Raw genomic sequence first — 7,474 nt, forward strand, 5'->3', positions numbered from 1 at the left:
CCCGCAAGTGCACGAATCTATTGAGGTATAGATTTTGTAAGTATGGGGTTGATCCCATGAGGAACTGTCGGCTTATTAAAAGTTCTAATTTGAGTACGTAAAGAACACTTATTTAACACAACACAAAGGTAAAATACAAATTGGAAGCTAAGAATGAGTAAAGAAAGGTAAAAGAAATGAAACAAAACAAAAAACCAAAGATAAACACAAACAGCAATTTCTATCGCCCTTTTATCACCATTGTATCACCTGTGAACAGTGCACGCCCCGTCACATGAACAGTAGTGACCGGCCGTTTTTGGGCAGATTGGGTTGTGACTGGTCGCATGAACAGTAGCAACTGGTCGTTTTTGAGCAGATTGTGTTTTCTCTGTTTTCAGCTTCAACCTCTGTCCAGTTTTTGACCTATAACTTTCCAACCGTTTGTCCAAATTTCACGTTATTTTTATGGTTGGATTCAGCACAGAAAAACGAAGAGCACAACATGGACCAAATGTAAAAAACAATTACAGAAGTGAGCAGAATTCAGTGAAGAAAACACACAATGTTTCAAACACAAACACACACGAATTGGGGGGGGGGGGGTGTTTTGATTTGATTCAAGTGACCTATTTCTAATGCTTGAATGTAATCGAACCCTAATTTTAACAAGAATGACAGAGATGAAAATCAAAGTGTGAAATTAATATGTAACAAACACTAGGGTTTCGGAATCCACCCTAAACAATCGTACCCATGTTCATGGACACTCAAGTGATGAACTCTAAATGTGTTGATGAAGATGTTCGCAATTAAGACCGGGTCTAGTGGCTCAAGACGCATTGATTCTCTCTAATATAAGTAGAGTGCAGGGCTAATGCTACAATACTCGTGCCTTCCCTATAATCAATCTAGGTGTGCTTAGTACTTCGATTTAATTACAAGAAAAACCCATTAAGTTCAAAGAATATGAACATCACAAGAACCCTAATAGTATGATGTTACATTAGGCATTCAAGAAACCATTTCACATGGATGATTCTTACTTCATCCATTTGTTGCTTAGGAAGACATGAGGGTACATATAATCCCAACAACCTCAAGAAGCATGCTTTCAAAGGTGATCAATCAAAGAAAAACATACATCAAGGATATATTATTTAGTGAATGGGAATTCATCAACAACATCTATAAATTCATACACTCAAGCATCAAAACAATAGAGTATTCGTGTTTAGGGCTTCAACCTAAGCCCTGGGTATGGAGTTTAGTTCCTCATACTTATTTCAAACACAAATTCAAAAAAAAAAAAAAAAGTGTTTACATATTTTGTGAAAGTGATGGAAGCTTAAGGTCTTCAATGGTGGAAATCTTCTTCCACTTCTTGCTTAGCTGCACCTTGTCTTCCTCCTCTATATCTCTAGCTCCAATCTCTGCTCAATTCTCTGCAAAAAGGAATAATGGTTCAAAGAATGGCTGATGCCTTCTCTATGCTCCCCTCTCTCTCCTCCTTTCCAACTCACCCATCAATAACATATTCATTCTTTTTTTTATCTTTTTTTTTTATGTCATGATGGGATTTTTGGTTTGTCTTCACAAAGATACTTTTTGTCTCAGAAAAATTGCACTCCATCAAAGTAAATTCTTGTTACCAAATGGTATGGTAGCAAGAAGAATCAAGATGACATCATGGAGGTAAAAACTGGCCCAAGACAAATCTCTAGAGCTATGGTAAAATGCTGAATCAGTTGGATAGGCTATACTTGTTCAATGGAGCTCAAATTTGGATATGTTGTAGTCAACATCCATTGGAACAAGTTTCTTAGAGATCTTCACCTCATCCGAGCACCGGACCATGCTGATCCGAGGCCAAGAAGTTGACCTACGAAAATGAACAAAAACAGAATTTATAACGAATAATGCATTTTCAGCTCATTTTCATTCTAACCAAGGTAAAATCTATGAAAACACAAAAAGGAAGTAAAAAGCTATAAAATGTCAAGATCTAACTCAATGTTATAAAATTTAAAATAATTAGAGTATGGGAAGTACCACTGAATATTGGGAGTAGAATTATATTTACTCTTTGTGGTGTTTACACTGAAATAATTTCTTCTCACTGACACTCAGATTTCTTACTCTCTTTTCTTACTCTCTTTTATTAACAAGCATCCATTTGGTATGTAATTTGGCAATAGAACATAAATTCAGCCACTATTCCTGTTTTCATTAGTTGATATTAGTTTTGTATTGTGACAACAATTTGATAGGAAATTTGGTTGGTATGAGGAGGGTCATATTACTAGCAAAAGGTAGCTACGTCCTCATCATCACCATCTCCTCAACACCCATCTTAGACGTCTCCTCATGTTTTGCTTAGTGATGCAAGGAGTTCAATACATCAAGATTTATCACAATTGTATTTATATAGATGTCCGTTTCAACAGTTCATATTTTAATCCAATGCGTGTGATATATCGTCGTCTTAGAAGTTTTCCTTTATGGCCCATGTTTTTCTAGACATCCATCGTAGCATTTTTTTTTTCTTTTGTAGCGTGTAAACTGCTAAGATGGATGTCTAGAAAAATATGGGCCATAAAGGAAAACTTCTAAGACGATGATTTATCACACGCATTGGATTAAAATATGAAACTGTTGAAACAGACATCTATATAAATACAATTGTGATAAATCCTTGATGTATTGAACTCCTTGCATCACTAAGCAAAACATGAGGAGACGTCTAAGATGGGTGTTGAGGAGATGGCGATGATGAGGACGTAGCTACCTTTTGCTAGTAATATGAACTTCCTCATACCAACCAAATTTCCTATCAAATTGTTGTCACCATACAAAACTAATATCAACCAATGAAAACAGGAATAGTGGCTGAATTTATGTTCTATTGCCAAATTACATACCAAATGGATGCTTGTTAATAAACCAAAATTGAAGCTATTGATCTGCAAAACAGATAAATAAGTTTAAACAAACAAACAAAGGCATAGTCACCCAAAGACTCAATCTTTGGGTTCAAATACTAAAACAATTTATTCAACATATAAAGATCATATAACTTGGATTAAATATCATCCAATTTGTTTCTTTCTTGGAAGATCTGCATTAGAAGGTCATTTTCAGTCAAAAGAAAAAGGAATTTCACAGAAAGTTGAAATAGAAGTAACTCAAAGAAAGTATTTTCTTCACCTAACTGCTTCTAACCCTTCAACTCCTCTGCCAAAAGAATCCCCTGAGAAAACATAAGAAGAAGAACAAAAATCAAAGCTTAATCTGGACACAACTCTAAATACATGAATCACTGAGAAAAGCAGAGATGAAGAGGAGAGCACCGAAAAACTGCAAGCAACTAAAATGAACTGCTGATTATGAATATAACAACAAAGCTTCTTGAAGCAAACCCATCTAAGCTTATAATCTACAGTGGAAGAAAGTAGACATTGTTTAAAGGCTTTTGGCATCGGAAGAGACTGATCCAAAGTACTTGCAAGACATGGTCCTCAGCCTCATTGCAGCCGGAAAAGACACATCGGCTAGCACTCTTACATGGTTCATTTATATGCTCTGCAAGCATCCTCATATACAAGAAAAGATTTCACAGGAAGTTAGAGAAGCAAAAAATCTGAAAGATAATTCAAGCATTGATGAGCTTTCGGACAACCTTACTGAAGAGGCCCTTGAGAAAATGCAATATCTCCTTGCAGTTATGAATGTGACAACCAGGCTGTACCCTGCTCTTCCACTGGTAATTCTAATTCAAGCACAATTGCAAGGCTAAGCTGATATAAACAACATTGTCTGCTGACCTTTCTGAATTTGAATCTTTATAATTACTTTTAAGTTTTAACAAGTTTGTTTGATGCTGTCGTAGAATGGGAAGGTTTGTTTTTCTGATGATACCTGGCCAGATGGATTTAGTGTCAAGACAGGTAATGTGGTGGCATACCATGCTTACGGCATGGGCAGGACGAAATATATACATTGGGTGATGATGCAGAAGAATTTCGGCCAGAGAGATGGCTTGATGAAAATTATCTTTTCCAACAGGAAAGCCCTTTCAAATTCACAGCCGTCAGTGTAAGAAATAAACTAATGTTGATATGATCAGTAACACATGCCACATTTTATTAAAACATGCACAAAGGATGAGTATACTTATAAATTATGGAGAATTCTAAATAAATTTGTTGATTTAAACAGGCGGGTCCATGGAGTTGTGTGGGGGAAGGACTTTGCTTATAGAGAGGCTTTGATATTTTCTGCTGTGCTTTGGGGCCGCTACATGTTCAAGATGAGTGACGACAACAAAGTAGCCCGTTACAAGACCATGCTCACCCTCCATTTTAAAAGGGGGCTTTATGTCTAAGCCTCTCCAAGACTGGGGCATGCAAAATCTTAATTAAACTATATATTATTAGTTTTTTTAATTATATATTAACTTATTCATTAAACTTTTATGTATAATATTAGTTTTTTATTTTGTCAAACGATATATTATTAGTATTGAATCTGTTATTGTAATGTTGCTTATATCCTCTTTATTTATAACTAGCCTCCCTGCACGCACTTCCGCGTGTGCGAGAGGCTTTTTTAATCACGCGTGCTACGCGCGACTTACAAAGTTTCGTGAATATTTTTTCCCAATTGTATTTATATAGACTAGCCTCCCTGCACGCGCTTCCGCGAGGCTTTTTTAATCACGCGCTCTACGCGCAACTTACAAAGTTTCGCATATATTTATATAGATGTCTGTTTCAATAGTTTCATATTTTAATCGCCCACGTGTGATAAATCGTCGCCTTAAAATTTTTTCTTTATCGCCTGTATTTTTCTAGACGTCAATCTTAACAGTTTACACGCTATAAAAGAAAAAAAAATGGACTTCTAAAAAAAATAAATTAACAGTTTCCCCATTTATTTTCATTTTTATTTTATTTTTTATTTTTAGAATTAAAAAAAATAACATGGTTAGTTATGTTCCATAAAAGTAGGACCTATTATCTGATTTTGTTTTTATTTTTATTTTTTTAATATAAAAAATATGAATTTACCATATTATCCTCATTTAATTAATAATTTCAATTCTTAATGTTTGAATTAACCAATGGCATATTTGGGGTTTTTGAATGTTTCACCATTCTCTGCATTTTGCTTTAACTATATAGATATATAGATACTAGCCTACCTGCACGCACGGAAGCACGTGCGAGAGGCTTTTTAATCACGCGCGCTACACGCGACTTACAAAGTTTCGCAAATATTTATATAGATGTCCGTTTCAACAGTTTCATATTTTAATTGTGCACGTGTGATAAATCGTCGCCTTAAAAATTTTCCTTTATCTCGCAGAAACAAGGTCCCCACCAATCAGACCACGTTTCAAAGCTCTATTTTTTTTTAAAAAAACAGACTATAGCCGTACGGCTGTACGATTTTTTACTTTTAAAGCAGACCCTCTTGCGCCACGTGTCAATTTTTTTTTAAAAAAAAACAAGTTCGTAGTGTAGCTATCCGGCTATATTATTTGAATGCATTATATTCAAAGGTATAGCCGCACGGCTACACTATTTCATGAATACAAAATTAAGAAAAAAGGACCCTCCTAATTGCATTAGTTTGTACTCTATACATATTAATTTGCTAGTTTCAACATATCCAAGGTAGATATTAATCATCCACTATATAATATTGTAATATAATTTTTATAACATGTATTATTCTTATTCAATAGTATGTGAGAATTATTTGTATAATACATGAATTTTGTGTGTCTTACTACAAATTTTGTAAAGAATACATGTATTAAACGTTAGAAATACGTATGTATATGTACAACCACATTTTCATTTTAAAAAACGTGAGACGTGTATAGAACACGAATGTATTATCAAAAAATACGTACGTACGTATATAATAGAGTATTAAACTTGAAAGTGCTAAATTCTTTATATATATATATATATGTATATATAAGACTGTAGCCACTAGTCTATATTATGTATTGAAGACAATTTTAAAAAAAAAACATTTTTAAAACATTTTTTATTTAAAAAAAAATAGTGTAGCCGGACAAGTATACTATTTCCTGTTTTTAAAAAAGAGAACAGACCCACAGCAACGTGTAATGTAGTATAGCCGTGCGGCTATACTATTTTTATAATACAAGGTCCCCCTCTAATTAGCAACAAAGTGTCAAAACTGCTCTATTTTAAAAACGGCTGTACTATTTTTTACTTTTAAAGGGGACCCTCTTGCGCCATGTGTCAAATTTTTTTTTTTTGGAACAGTTCGTAGTATAGACATCCTGCTATACTATTTGAATGCATTATATTCAAAGGTACAGTCGAAAGGCTAATGAATACAAAATTAAGAAAAGAGGACTCTACTAATTGCATTAGTTTGTACTTTATACATATTAATTTGCTAGTTTCAACATATCCAAGGTAGATATTAATCGTCCACTATATAATATTGTAATATAATTTTAATAACATGTATTATTCTTATTCAATACTATGTGAGAATTATTTGTATAATACGTGAAATTTGTGTGTCTTACTACAAATTTTGTAAAGAATACGTGTATTAAACGTTAGAAATACGTATGTATATGTACAACCACATTTTCATTTTAAAAAACGTGAGACGTGTATAGAACACGAATGTATTATTGAACAATACATACGTATGTGTATAATAGAGTATTCAACTTGAAAGTGCTAAATTCTTGTTCTATAAATATATATATATATATATATATATATATATAAAAGACTGTAGCCACTAGTCTATATTATGTATTGAAGACAATTTGTTTTTTTAAAATAGTGTAGCCGGTCGGCTATACTATTTCCTTGTTTACAAAAAAGAGTACAGACCCACAGCCCTTTGGTGCCCACGCGTTATATATTATAGCCGTTCGGCTATACTATTTTTATATCCACCAATTTGTAGCAGCGTGTCAAAATTGCTCTATTTAAAAATTAAAAAAAAAAAAGAGTATAGCCGTCCCTGTACAGTTTAACTTTTAAAGGGTACCCCTTGCGCCACGTGCCAATTTTTTTTTTTTTTTGAACAGTTCGTAGTATAGGCATCCGCGTATATTATTCTAACGCATTATATTCAAAGGTACAGCCGCAAGGCTACACTATTTAATGAATACAAAATTAAGAAAAAAGGACCCTCCTAATTGCATTAGTTTGTACTTTATACATATTAATTTGCTAGTTTCAACATATCCAAGGTAGATATTAATCGTCCACTATGTATATTGTAATATAATTTTTATAACATGTATTATACTTATTCAATAGTATGTGATAATTATTTGTATAATACGTGAATTTTGTGTGTCTTACTACAAATTTTGTAAAGAATACGTGTATTAAACGTTAGAAATATGTATGTATATGTACAACCACATTTTCATTTTAAAAAACGTGAGACGTGTATAGAACACGAATGTATTATTGAACAA

The 7,474-nt window shown here is 33.4% G+C and overlaps 1 pseudogene; it reads left to right on the forward strand.

The window, feature by feature from the left end:
* The first annotated feature begins 3,445 nt into the window (after positions 1 to 3,445).
* On the forward strand, positions 3,446 to 4,396 carry LOC148920032 (cytochrome P450 704C1 pseudogene; annotated as a pseudogene).
* The last annotated feature ends 3,078 nt before the right edge of the window (positions 4,397 to 7,474 follow it).

The sequence above is a fragment of the Prunus mume genome, linkage group LG2 (assembly GCF_029339155.1).
Source record: "Prunus mume cultivar Tortuosa linkage group LG2, ASM2933915v1, whole genome shotgun sequence".
NCBI lineage: Eukaryota > Viridiplantae > Streptophyta > Magnoliopsida > Rosales > Rosaceae > Prunus > Prunus mume.